Source organism: Pocillopora verrucosa, chromosome 8 (genome assembly GCF_036669915.1).
Source record: "Pocillopora verrucosa isolate sample1 chromosome 8, ASM3666991v2, whole genome shotgun sequence".
Classification (NCBI taxonomy): domain Eukaryota; kingdom Metazoa; phylum Cnidaria; class Anthozoa; order Scleractinia; family Pocilloporidae; genus Pocillopora; species Pocillopora verrucosa.
In genome coordinates, this window is record NC_089319.1 from 3,821,023 (window position 1) to 3,835,765 (window position 14,743).

The 14,743-nt window shown below is 38.2% G+C and overlaps 1 long non-coding RNA gene and 1 pseudogene across 3 annotated transcripts; both read right to left on the reverse strand.

Moving 5' to 3' along the window:
• Nucleotides 1-1,720: 1,720 nt before the first annotated feature.
• On the reverse strand, nt 1,721-5,938 carry LOC136282870 (NACHT, LRR and PYD domains-containing protein 12-like; annotated as a pseudogene).
• A 3,653-nt stretch (nt 5,939-9,591) lies between these two features.
• LOC136282842 (uncharacterized) lies at nt 9,592-14,141 on the reverse strand. 3 transcript variants are annotated; one of them, XR_010718468.1, is made up of 4 exons: nt 13,985-14,141; nt 12,644-12,714; nt 11,742-11,850; nt 9,592-11,648 (listed from the first exon to the last, which is right to left on the reverse strand). It is a non-coding gene; the product is annotated as an uncharacterized lncRNA (long non-coding RNA). The 3 variants fall into 3 exon arrangements; XR_010718467.1 differs by lacking the exon at nt 11,742-11,850; XR_010718466.1 differs by having other exon boundaries at nt 9,592-11,850.
• Between the last annotated feature and the right edge of the window lie 602 nt (nt 14,142-14,743).

Consider the following 14,743-nt stretch of genomic DNA (forward strand, 5'->3'; position numbering starts at 1 on the left):
AGAATTTATTATAGCTGGCAAAACGCGCGGCGAGAAAGGAAGTATTGTTAAAAGTTAGGTTTACCATACTGGTTGTTATCATGATATTGGTAACGTGCATCTATGACGTTTTCAAATCTTTTTGAAAAGAACATTCTGTATGTGTGAAATTTAAACTCAAGTTTGATTTCGGACACCAGGAGAGACACTGTTTTTGTTTGTGATCCAGATCAAATTCCCGCTTACGAAACGAAACATTTTTGGTGATTTCAATTAGGCATGTGGTGAAATAAAGGTTTTCACTTTGTTGTAGTTGTTATGTTTTTTTCCTTTTTTCCGCTATGTTAAAGCTAGGAGAGGAAGAGGACTGTTGGTGATTTTTATTAATAGACCAGTAATCACAGTTCTCTTGAACAGTGAACAAAATCAAGAACTTCTTTTTTGTGATTAGTACCTGAAGTATCCGTTTGAATCTTCTGTAAGAATGGCTGTAATCTAAGCATTTGGATGCCAAGTTCAAAAACTTCTACTAGATTAGGGATTAAAGGCTCGATGAATCCCAGTTAAATAATGACTACACCCGGGTAGGGTGGGGAACATTTTGGTCGCAGGGATGCACAGAAGGTTAAGGGAGGATTTTGGAATGTGTCCTAGTAAACGAACACACTCAGAGATCGATCATTGACGGTGGTAAGGTTAAAGAAAACAGAGGAGTTAGACAGAGATGTTGTTGAGACCCGAAGATGCGCTTTCAATCGGCTGGAAATCTTATATTCTAGAATTGTAAAATAAACGTGAGGTTCTCTGCGCCTGCCCTTAGCGAATCTAAGTAAGTCAAAGTTTAATCCGGGTTACCAAACTTAAAATTGGGTGGTAAATTTTTAAAATGGTCGTGAAAATACCTCGAAATCAAAAACTTCACAAAGAAGAGAAAAGAATAGCGGTTTGGACGTTTTTTAAAATTCAGCGTTTGAAGGAAAGTGATTAGAATGGACACACCCAACAAAGCACAAACAACCGGCTAAACGTGTGGAAGTCTTGGGCTTCCAATAATGGCTGAAACGAAAGCATTAAAGAGTTTAAAGCGGACGCCCTGAAGAACATTCGCGAAAAGTTTACGGAATAGTTCGTAAGAGAGACGTGAAAGATTGCAAGCGTGATGGCCCTTGTATACTGGTTACTGCTATCAAGCTATAACCAACTGACAAAGGAAACGAACGCTCGGTTTTTTCGTGACAGAACGTGTAAAAGTTCTAAGCAAGTTCTATCTGGGAAACCCTGACTACTCCGGCAAACGCACCAAGGCAAGCGGCCGAGCCAGTAAGACATGACACGAAATAAACACGACTAAGAGGAAAACAGAGTCTAATTTTTTCATGTACATCATTAACAGATAATCACATGTTTTTCCTCGTACAATTTGGGATAAATGAGCACTCGTACATTTTTCAAAAACTGCAAATTGCACTCGTGCTATTTGGTTAGCGATCGAACAATTCACTCGGGCTCATTTATCCCAAACTGTACTCGAAATCTTGTGATCATCAATACGAATCTATAATTTATGCAAAATTAAGTGATAAATGCATTTAAAGAACAACAAAAAGATGGTGCGTTCATAGCGTTTAAGCGTTTACTCATAACTCACTCTTGGCATCGAATTTTTTTTACCCTGTGTCTTTCAAATTTCGTCTAAAACTAGAACTATAACTCAATGTCTTCTTTATCATACAGTAAGTAACTATGACAGTTTTTCTTCCAAAATATACATTAGACGGTTCTTACCGGCATCGGTTATCAAATTTTCATACAGATAAAGTTTGGTGACGTTACATGTTGGTGTCTGTAATGCTTGACATAGATTGGCAACACCGGCATCGATTATCTAATTATTATTCAGATGAAGTTTGGTGACTTTACATGTTGGTGTCTGTAATGCTTGGCATAGACTGGCAACACCGGCATCGGTGATCTGATTATCATTCAGATAAAGTTCGGTGACTTTACATGTTGGTGCCTGTAATGCTTGACATACTGACTGACAACACCGGCATCGGTGATCTGATTATAACCCAAATCAAGTTCGGTGACTTTACATGATAGTGTCTGTAGTGCTTGACATAGACTGGCAACACCAGTATCCGTGATCTGATTACCACAAAGATTAAGTGCATGCGGTGACTTTACATGATGGTGTCTGTAATGCTTGAAATAGACTGGCAACACCGGTATCAGTGATCTGATTACTACCCCGAGAAAGTATGGTGACTTTACATGTTGGTGTCTGAAATGCTTGACATAGACTGGTAACATTGGCATCTGTGACCTTCCAACGACTCAGGTCATGTTTGGTGATTCTATTCCATTCATATTCGTCCCCTGCATTGAGTGCACCAAAAACAGTTAATGCAAAAGACACAGCAGTGCAGTCCACATCCCTCCCGAAGCCAGAAAGAACAAAGCATCCATCACGTTCTGAGAGGAGGACCGCAATGAAGAAGACCGCTTCCATACAGACTTTCAACCTCGTGTAAGTTCAAAGTTTTCAGATCTTCTTTAAGGAAAAGAAACTTTCTCTCCTCAAGGAGTTGAGCTGCCAGCTTTGATAATTCATCCAGAGTCTCTTCGACAAAGGGTCTTTTCTTTCTATCGTACTTTTGCACGAACATGTTGACCACTTCATCATAAAGGTCACTTGTTTTCACCGGGAGAGGATTATTCTTATTTGGTTGCTGTAGAGTATATTCAAAGTAGGAGCACATAAGAAAACAGAGCACAGGAATGTGGGCAAAGCTGACAAGATTGACATTCTTTGTAATGTGGTCCATTACAATGTTTTTCATTCGGTCGTTGTTTTTGAAATACTTTCCAATGTATTCTTTTACCTGTGGCTCGGAAAATCCTGTAATTTCAACGTATCTATCAAAATAGATCTCTCCGTCTTTCATTTCGTCAGATTCGTCGGATCTTGACGTGATCATGGCAACCGAACCTCTCAGTATTTTTCCTTTGATAAGCTTAGCACACATTGCCGCTACTAGCATTTTCTCTTTGGCGTTATTTGGGTACTTTTCATCCGAATTACTAGCGATGTACTCTCGTTGTGAACACTCGTCATACCCGTCGATGATAACCAAAACTTCTTCGGAATGATCAACAATGTACTCAAATATAGAGTCGTCCATATTTGAGCGGTCATCTAGCAATGAAGATCGGTTTAAGATATCCTTCAAGATAACAGGGTCGTCTCCAAGTAGATTAAGCTGACGGAAGGTAAGCAAGTATGCGAACTTAAAATCAGGTACTTCTGCATTTGCTCTGGATCGAAACAATTTGTTGTCAGCCCAATCTTTGATCAGCTTTTGACAAAACAGTGGTTAACCGATGCCTGCCTTTCCAGTGACAAGAACAGATTTTGGATGTTTCCCATCGGCTGAGATGAAAATTTCTTGAGAGCTTTTAATTTTCTTTCCACTGATTTGACCGTTCTGGCGAAGGCGTTCTTTTCTTTTCAAATCAAGATCTTCTACTGGTTTTCTTCCATGTTGCATGAGAATGTTGGTAAATATGTGATCTGTTCTAACATTGGACATGATCGGTGAGGCCTGAGCGAGGTACTCGGTTTGGCTTTTTACTGATTCTTTCAACGCATCAGAGTATTCTGCTACGGCTGTAAAGAAAACCATTACCTGCATTTATTTTCATAAACCCTTCATGTATTTACTTTTCCAATGCTCGACGAAAAGTCATTGATCTGCCTGACTTGTGACGCGATTGGTTATCACGCTAGGTGAGTTTTGCTTCAATTAGGCTTTCCAAAAAGTGCAAGTTAATCTTGAATCTGTTCGCAATTAATTGACATCAAATTCTGACCGAGTAATTAGAAAAGCGTAGCAAGAGGTTGATGTAAAGGTTAAATTATTTATTTTTTAATAAGATGCATGCAAACATTTCAGACGCTTATTGGCTGAGAACAAGTCAATTAATCCCAAACAGTGCACAAAGTTTAGATTGAGGGCAAAAAGTTAAAACTGAGTGTAGAAAGATGAAAATAATTTGATTGCCAAGAGAGTCACGAAAGTGCAACAAAACAAAACGGCGGAGAGGTAAGGAGAAGGTAACAACCTTTTTAATTCAGAGTTTTATGAAGAATGCCAAAAATAAAAATACAAAACAAAGCACAAACAACTGGCCAAAAGTCTGGAAGTTTTGGGCATTGGAAAATATGAATCGGGGACGCTGAACAAACTTCTCGAGGAATTTTACGCATCAGTTCGTAAGAAAGACGGGGAAGATAACGGGCGTGATATCTTTCGTGTTCTGATTATTGCTGTCGACCGATACCTAATTGACAAAGAGTACAAAAACCCGATCGTTCGTTACGGTGAGTTACAAAGCTCGAACCAAATTCTTGGGAAAACCTCAACTACTCCAGCACAAGGCAAAGGCAAGCGGCCGAACTAGTGAGCCATGACACGAAAAAAAAACAGCTAGAGAGGAAAACAGAGTCATATCTTTGCTAGTATATTATCAAAAAGTAAACACATGATTTTCCTCGTGCAATTTGGGATAAATTAGCATTTATAAATTTTTCAAAAACTACAAATTGCACTCGCCCTACTGGCTCGTGCAATCTGCTGGCATTTCAAAACCTTACTCGTGCTGTTTTATCGTAAATTGTACTCGAAATCATGTGATTACCAACACTAACAGACCCTTTTCGGGAGCGGATCCAGGAATTTGTGGTATGGGAGAAACTAACTTTGACTCAGAAAACACATGGTTGTTGTTTTTACGGCTGGAGATTAAGAATGGTCTAAGTACACTTAGGGAAGAGAAAGCGTCTTGTCATCTCCAGTTCATTAAGAATCTTAGCTTTTTTCCATCTCTTTCTTTCGACGAACCCGACCAGGTAAATACTGTAAGACTTAACTGCAGTTTTTTGGTGCAAATCACCTTTGTAGTGAATCTGTTTCAACTATCAATTCTCTTTACTTCCCGTATGAGGAACAAAAAAATAAAAAAATTACTTGCCCATCACCCGAAAAAAGCATGGAAAAGACAACACCTGGTCTTTTTCTAATTTTGGGTCTAAGAGGAAGGGGTCAGTTCCAGTGCAAGATATTTCCCCGAGTTTGAGCTATTTTTAAATACTGAAATGAATTGATTTTTAAATTGTTTATTACCCTCTGATAGGCCCTTCAATCTTCTTCTTTTCTCAAGAAAGATCAAAAGGTCGTGTACAGATTTTACTGTTAATGCACAATACCTTTGTCTCCTGCTTTAATATTTTTTGTAGGATTAGCGATTGCTTCCTTTAATAGCTCTGTCATTTCATCCAGTCTTTCTTTGATACTGAATTCATCCATGATGCACCGCTTAAGAAGCTCTTTATAGTGTTCTTCGAAATCAGGGTCCATGCATTCCTTTTTCACATCACCAATAGCACTTTGGTAACCATCTCCTCCTAGTCTCACCAATGCATCCTGGATGTCCTGCCAGTATTGATTGAATGTTGCGTCATCAACTGAGGCCTCGCTGGCATGACCATAAACTGCGTTTCTGTAGCACTTGATACGAACAAAATCTGCCTCAAGGGTTGTGTCTGCTGCAGGAGGAAGTGTATCCCAGCCGGTAGCCGGAGGAGCAAGACCACAAATGTTCCTCAGCAGGACCATCAGTAGCGTGATATCGAAATTCTTTGATGAAACTGAAGACTTGATGGCGGGGTACAGTTTGTCCCATTGTGAAGGGTTGAGTATTTTTTTATTTCGGAGTGATTTTAGTACTCGATGAATCGGAGGACTAGACAAAACTGTGTCCAGGTTTCCCGGTGGACGCCTTTTGTCAAATGTCTGTCTCAAGATATGTGCACTGACACCCACGAGAAGCCTGCATAAGCAGGCGTAATTGGTTGTCTCTTTGTCGAATGAAACGAAGGTGCTGCAGCGGTGGCCATGAAGAAATACTGGATCGTTAATTGAGTAAAGGTCAATGACTCTTTAACCAAGATATTTGGTTGCTACTCGTTCGTCAGACTTCCTAGCTCAGCACTGATAAAATGAATAAGATAGATCATATCATTGATCAATTCGATTTTAATACCTCAACTTTTTATCCACACTTCCAAAAATGTCCGTTACATCTCAAGGCCAGCAAGGGTATTACATTAAACTAGCTTTAGATACATCTGGAACACTAATTGCTCTATTAAAATTACTTGCAAATGCTCTTCAAATCTGCTTTTGCGTGACTTAAATAAAAGCGTGACATATGGCCGTGATCGTGAAGATATGAATCACGTAGTGCGAAAATCAAATTGGCCTTTTCTTACAGAGATCCGAGTAAAACTTCTCCCTTCTAGCCGGTCAGACACTTTCCATGCATATAAATTAAGATAATTCAGAGCAGCATTCCGAGCCTTTTGGCTGATGGCCTCCTAACTCCAATCACCAGCGTGTTTTACAATGTATTCAAATATTGAAATAATGTAAGGAGAAGATAAAGGTTGATCGCATTCGGGAAAAAAGAATTTCTTTGGATTCAGAATTCCATCAAAACAATCTATATGATCATACTCCTTTACACTTCAGTGTTGTTTAACCTATGGTAAAATTCTTGAAATAAACTCAATCGAATCATATGTTTACTCTTATGTCAGAGCGTTTTTAGTATTCGATAATATGTCAGTATGATAAATTGATTTTTATAGGAAATTACTGAATACGTAGGTTATTATCTTGAGAAATAATTGTCGACCGAATCCGATTTTTTGCAAAAACTCCTATCGATGATATTGATAAACATCAAAGTAAGTGAGTAAGTCAGTAAGTAAACTCTTTATTTAAAGAGAGTAGCACTTAGTAGCCAAAAGGCATATAAACTTGTGGCCCTCGTACAATAAACGTGATAATACTTATGCAAATATAGATATTGATGAGTAAAAAAATAATTAAATTATAATAGAAATCGAAGAGCAGTTAAGAAAAAAATCAAAAATCCTATGATCAAAGCTAAAATAAAGTAGATCTCAAGGATTAAATAAAAGAGTCAGGAAACTGTAAAAAGGAACCTATTAAACTACAAAATGATTCAAACTGTGTTGTTTTCCGAGAAAAAATTGCCTTTTTAAAACTTTGTACTGATGTCTTTAGTCATAAGGTGATAAGGAAACTGTTCCATGGTTGACATGTGGTAACATTGAACGTTTTACCGCCATCTAAACTTTCGGCATACTAAGTTATAGTTTGCACACCAAGTGTTACGAGAGAGAAGATCACTTTTACGTGTTAAAAGGCGAGTAATATACGCAAGCGGTTCTCCCGGTAGTCTTAAATGCAATTAGACGTTTGGAAATTTTAGCCTCCTCGTAAAAAGGTAACCAACTCAAATCATCAAATAATCTGACAGAAGAATCCTTAGAACAAATACACAACATACTGGTTTAATGTTCATCACCGATAAGTTTTATGTCCTCACGACAACTATCCTTTCACATTCAGGATATAAATTGTTCACATGTAACTTATTTCACAATTCGATCGCCATATATAGTGTGGGTAGAGACCCATGATATCGAAGTGGCACAAGATAAATGAGGGAAGCACACTACAGCATGAACGGGGAATACAAAATAGCTGTGGAGATTCTACGCACGAAGCTAAGATGAAACTACCGTTAACTTGGCATAAGCTAAAAATTACCACAGCGATTTTTTTGTAGACGTTGAATACTGAATTGGTTAACAACCCTGTGTGATCCAAATCTTATTTTTATTTTCTTTAGTTTCTAATTGAGTCGTGCTTGTAAGTGATCTGTCGTGTATCAGGACTTTATCAGGACTTCGATTTTAATCGATGCACAACTACATGACCCGACTTTAGTCGAATGATTTCGAAAAACTTTGTAAAATTTAATCGATCATTCGACTATGAGCGATTTTCTTCACCCTTAGGGAACGTACTTTTGAAGTTTCGTGCCTAATTTAGCCTGTGTGCAGCCGACCCCAACCCACCGAAAGAAAATCGGGAAGGTAAACTGCTTGCTAGCGCGGCGTAGATTCACTTGAGGTCGTACATTGATGTGTTTAATACAAGATGTAATTAACAGAAAGAAAGTGCTCAAACTGAAACTCAACTCAATATGGAATAAAATCCACAATTTTTACCTCCAAAGGTTGACTTGAAGCTCTCGCTCGGAGGTCCACTTGCAATTGGTTTGCGGTCATGGAAGCACAACGTTTTCTCCTGGTTATCAGCTCCCTGCAACATGCGTTCATTTAGCTAAAGTCAGACTGCGATGTATCAGAAATAATCAGAATAGAAATAAATTAATTGAGATAAAAGTTTGTCCATTTTTGGCCTAAAATGAAATCCCATATTCGAGCGGATTTCATCGCGTAATGACGCAGACAATTTCAAGGAGGGGTATTCAATAAGCTCACACTTTCAGTTTCGAAACACTAACCTTTTGCTGTGCGCTATCAATAGTTTCAATTCCGTCTCAACTTAACGGTTGTATGGAGATTATATTTCTACTTAACACATTAATCACAGAGCGCTAGCTCCACTTGTCACGGTTTTTGGTGAAATTTGGCTTCTGATGGTTGTCAAAACGCTTTGGTCGCGTGATTTTTCGGATAGCGTCACATGGCAAGACTAGAACTACAGTAACCATGGATAAGATAACGTGGACTGCAGAACAGGCGGACGAAAGCGCGAGGCGGACGCGAAAAAAGCAGTTCGAAAAAGCAGTTCACTCCTTTCCTCGCTCCCTCCCCTTGCGTAAGACCGCATAATCTTGAATCTTTTAAAGTCAATGGTCACTCCCAAGATAGACCAGGTCATTGTTTTTTTTATGCCATATCGTAAAGCAAATTCGTTTCCAAATCAAATTTTACAGGTTTCCTGTCTGGGCAACACAGTGAAAGGGGGAACTAGAGCAGTTTAGAACACCCTTGAGGTGGAGTGTATGCTCCATTAATTTTGTGGATTGGCATCAATAACGAGACCCAAGATAGCCCGAGACCGGGCCTATTCCAACTTGCCTCGGCTAAGGTGAGATGCTTTTTCCTTTTTTTTATCTTTATTATGTTCCAATATTCAATTTTCATCGGAGCACACCGCTTTAAAAAATTAATTGGAGACGAGCGAGCGTGATAACTTTAGTCATGAATTCTTGGTATCACCTAAAAATTCGTTTTAGAGATAATTTATCAATGTCAGGTGCGGTGATATTTATTCCATTCTGTTCTCAATTTCATTTTTCTACTCAAGTCGAAAAAACGAGAAAAAAAAGTCCGTTTGTGTGCTAACATTTATGAAACCGAGATCTGAACTGCCTCCTATCTATCTGAAGAAATTCGATTTCGTGGGTTTTTTTACGAAGAAGCAAAAAACGACAAAATACGAAAGACCACATCTTCATCCCTACTATTCAAAGAACTTGATAATCTTTAAATGCTCTATTGTAAAGCGTGTTCTTAATTGTGTGTACAGCTTGTGATCATGCGCGCATAATCCAATAAATTCACACATTTGTAAATCTCAGGAAAAATGACTGCTTTATTTGGTTTCAAAAAACATCTGTCACACCCTTTCATTCACAGTATAAAGCACCACACCAGTAGATCAACGTCTGAAATATCTTCATTGGTTTCAGCACGCGCTGTTTCGCCTGCTGGTATCAGAAATTATTTTTCACTTAAATATGGTGTAGAGAAGTAGAGATGTATTTTCAACGGTGTCGTTAACAATTCCGCTGGCGATAAAATAGAAACGTTCTAAGCGGAACTTCTCAAAAAGCCAAAATATGTTCAGCGGAGCCGAACTGGACAATTATCTGAATTCTGTGTCTTGTTGTCTGTCCTGCAGTTTCATCTTGACTTTTAGCGATAATGATGTCCAACAAACTTTTAATCACTTTTCTCAGTGTTAAGGCAAGCCACAAATATCACAGTTCTCGTGTCCGTATTGGTTCATAAACGTACAGTGCTTGCACGACCAGCCTGCACCGACCATGTCCACGTCCCCTGATCCTCGTGGCTCTGGCGAGGGGGCTGGGGAGGGAATATTTTAACCGCAGGCATAGATGCTTGATATGATATCTTAATTTGTAAAGGGGAAATAAAATAACAATATGGAATTTACTTTTACCAAAGCCAAAAAAAGAATATACTGTAGGCGTTTGTTTCCAATTTTATCAAAATTGTGCTGTTAAAAAAAATATTTGTTGAACTAGTAAAAAAAAATTTAACCAATCAATACCAGCGTATGGACCCTCTCTCTTGAGGTTGGGTGAATTCAATAAACAAAACTTAAAAAAAAAGAAAGAAAAACGAGAGGGACAGAAAATTATAAAAAAAGATATTGTGGGAACCATTTTACCCTTTGCAGCTTGCATAAGCTGTATCACTGTGCGCCACTGTTTACTTTTACTCCAGCGCCGAGCCAATTCAACATCTTTTTTTTCTGATCGCTGTACACAGATCTCCTAAGTGATTCTGCCACAACACAAATAATCAACAGAAGTGAGACATGAAAACCTCAACATAAATTTAGTACACGAAGAAGTAATTGAATCCAGCCTGGCTGATCACCGACTTAAGAAGCTCCGGATTATTGGACAAATTCTCCATGTCGGCATCTTAGGAAATGTTTACAGAACAGTATGAAGAATATGCATACTGATGTTAGGGTGTAAAGGGTTCAGCTACATTGTGAGTGGTCAAAATCCTCTGATCAAGTTTACAGCCACATCCTCCTCATGCTCAGAGCTAGTCACTTTGTTCATCACGCCAATTCATACTGGCTTATCTTGTTGCCTCCGTACGCAGTTGCTATGGTTCTGGGCCCAGTTGTTGGAGGGCCAATTAGTGTTAACCCAAGGTTAAATTGCAATCTGGATTTCTTTATTCCTTTGTTCAAAAGCATTTTTGGAACAATTTTCTGTGTTCTTTTCTATATATATATTCTAGACAAAAAGAAATTCAACCGAATTTTCTTTGAAAGCTTTCAGATCTGATATTAATTTCTGATTTCACACTAACAACCCAGCCCTGGGTTTTTCAAGACAGAATTAAAAGCTTCTCTTTGCTGTTTATCAATTTGATGCCAAAACCAGATTTTGGCCACAAAGCATCTCTTTGCAATTCATTAGCTGTGATCTCATCACAGGCTTGAAGCCATCACATGAACATTACCTTTAAAGGAAGTATGTCAGAAGTTGCCAGAAAAACTAGGAGATGAAAATTGGACATAGCAGGTAGGAATTCACTGGGAGGGAACTGATTTAAGTATCTTAATAAACCGTGAAAATCCTGCACACAAGGGAAAAGAAAGAAACATAGAATTACACAAACTGCACTGAAATATAGAGCTAAATACAATTTTTACCTCACTTAGCAAACAACAGTTGAAAAATAACTTTAATATGTTGGACAAATTATCCATGTCAGCATCTTAGAAATGTGTACAAAACAGTATGGAGAATAATTTGCATACTGATTTTAAAGATTTCCTTTTATTAGTTTTCAACACTGTTTAGCACTCTCACAAGATTGTTAAAGACATTTTTACCTATGAGGGTTTGTAAATGGCAGCCACTGAAGCTTGTATTCCCAGGGGTACATCCTTGTGGAGCTCATAGCAGCCATGCAGGAATTCCAGTCTCTATAAATGGAAAAGGGATTGTAACAGGCAATCTTTGAGATTGTTCAGTGTTCCTTAACAGAAATAATTTTGGAGGCAGAGACTTTTGTCAACCTTGCTTTTGCAACTGCTTCACATCTACTCTCGACAAATCTATTAATGAGTATATGGCACATGTCAATCTTCTGGTATGCTGGTATCCTCCAGTATTGTAAACTTGCCTCTGAAATACAGAACATCTCGTCTGATAAACTGATAAGAAGCATAACAGCAAGGGTACATGACTGAAACAGTCAGCCCAATCTCATGACCAAACTCTGCCCACACTCTTTGAGCTTAAATCAAACCATGTTATAACATAGCTAGTAAATTTGTCTAGCCAAATTCAATTGCACGAGCGTGCTTCATATTCCTATTGTGCATGCTCATGACGTCAGCAAACAAATCCCTCGAGAAAAAGATTCTCCATCAGGTTGAAAATGTTATAAAACAATTGGTTCATAGTCAGCTGTGCGTTCATCAATATATGAAGCACTTGGGAAGTTTGGAGAGCATCTTTTGTGCTCTCCAAACTTCCTGCCTGCTTCCTATCTTGATGAACACACGCTGATGTATGAACCAATTGTTAATTAGTTCATGATCAACCATGATTTTCACTGAAACTGACCATAGTCAAACATGGTCAACACCATGATTCTACTTAAAACTGACATGGTTAAACATGGTCAAACATCACTTCACTCAATGAAAAGAGACATGAAACAAATCTGTAGCATTTAAATGGCTTAAAACTCTTATAGAGTAAATCAAACCAAGCAGTTCTGGGTTAAAACAATAAAACTGAAGAAAAGGTAAAATGTTCCATCTAGATTTTTTAATACAATTTGGTTTTGGCTTAAATAAATCAGCTTGATAAACCTAAGGATTCTGTCTCATGTATGTGATTACATTAATTAATACTGTTTCACTAAACAAGCAATAAGCTATTTGGAAATACATGGTAAAAATTAACTTACCAATATTTGAATGTCACTACAAAAGTACATACTCTAACAGACTTCCCTGGTCCATTGCACAATCAGTTAATCTGAAATAGATTCAAAACTTTCTAAAGTGCACTCCCTATAAAAATTTTAGCATGCCTTGCAATTTGGCATTGACAACTACATTGTACAGATATAACTCCATGTATTTCCTAGCAAAGATTTCTCAGCTAGCAGTGCTAAATTAACACTTTGAACTTTGGCTTGGTTGCAAGTTTAGAATTTGCAGCCTGATACCAGAAACATAATTTGCCTCAATCTCTTCATTCATAGATAGTTTCACTCAAAGAGATTCAATGAACTTAAAAAGGAAGTGTTATTATTCAAAAATCTTCAACTCTTTCAAGCTCTGATGATGTCGACTTCTTCTGCCTCATTACCAGTGTATATCCAAAATTTATTTTTAATGTTTTACTATTTCTCTTGACCACTTCATCCTCGAGTAAACTCAGGGATTGATACAATCAGATTTCCATGAAATGAATGAAAACTGATGTAATTCACCATTTGTAGCACTTCAACAATTAACTCAAAATATGCTCAAACCTGAAGCGATGTGAATTTAAGCTGAATTGGAAATTTTTAAGCAGGCTTTTATCATAAATTAAGACCTTCTATAATACACAATGTGCTTAATCATTCACGGTAATAATTAACTTACACATATTACGGTAATTGTGAAGAAGAGCTCCCCAAAAAACCTGTCGGCCGACTGTCGGTCAACTGTCGGCCGACAGGTTACCGACAGTCTACCGACAGCCAACCAACAGGTTACCGACAGGTTAAGAAAAAAGAAAAATTGTGTTAAAAACGAACAGTTAACGTGACATAACAATCCGTAATGGTGATGTATGACTCGACAGACTTCACCTACTTACCGATCGACGGCAAAGTTGAAAGTATGTAAAGAAACGTTTCTTCCAAAATGTTGTTATCAGATGCATATAGGATATATCACTTGCGTAATTTACAACACACCAGACAATCCAAGAATCGCATTGGAAGATAATTTAATCGAAAAACTCGGCCAAAAACTCTGATAACCATAAGCTACGTATCAATACAAACACTTTCGTTCAAATCGCCCAACAATGCAAACTTAGAGTAGTCATTCCTACAATCAGTATGAATAGGGTTCAATCAGTTACTGAAATGTAATTCCTTGCAATATCTTTGTTAACAGCATCTTTCCAATGAAGCTGAAGTCCGATCAAGCAGTATTCATTCAGTTCCTTGGACATATGAGTTACTGATGCAACTAACTGCTTCCTTCGGTTGACACTAATTTGAAAATATTCAGTAACAAGAACCCACCTCACACTCCAGGTAAACCTATTAAATCACTCACTACGAACCCAGATATCAATGCTCTCTTAGCATGCAGGTTAACTTAAGTGCCGAGGCCAGTACTGGCCGCTGAAATTTCCCTCATTATTTGAGATCGAAACAAGGCAATGACTATCCAGTCTATGTTGACGGATTTCACGCACCGTTTTCCGGAAGTCGTAAACAACATTGAGCCCGCGCAGCCACATTTCGGAGATAGGGTGGTTACCAAGTATTGAACATAGATAGTCATTGCCTTGTTTCGATCTCAAATAATGAGGAAAATTTCAGCGGCCTGTATTGGCCTCAGCATCAAAGTTAACCTGCACGCTAAGAGTGCATTGATATTCTTCCCCCACTCGTCGCCCGTGATGTAGTAACTCTCGGTCGAGTTGAAACGAGCCACACGTAGTAAGAAGGACTCGTAAGACAGAAATTTAAGGACTATTTGGGAACAGCTCAAACCTCCAGATAAGTCTTTCATACCCAGAGTTATCTATTTTGCTGTCTAAGTTTTCGCACAAAGTGTTCATGTTAGTTGTCGTGGCTATTAGATCGTTTTTCGTTTCCCAGGGAATCGTTCATTTACCTACTCCACTGGTGTAATGTATAATATAGCAAAGCTTAACTTCATCTGATTTTGGTGTATAGATCAAAGTTTTATGGCAATAAAAGTCTACTTCATAACATGCTCCTGGGTGCTACTAGTTTCTTGCGCGAATTATGCGTGATGGAACGCGACGCGAG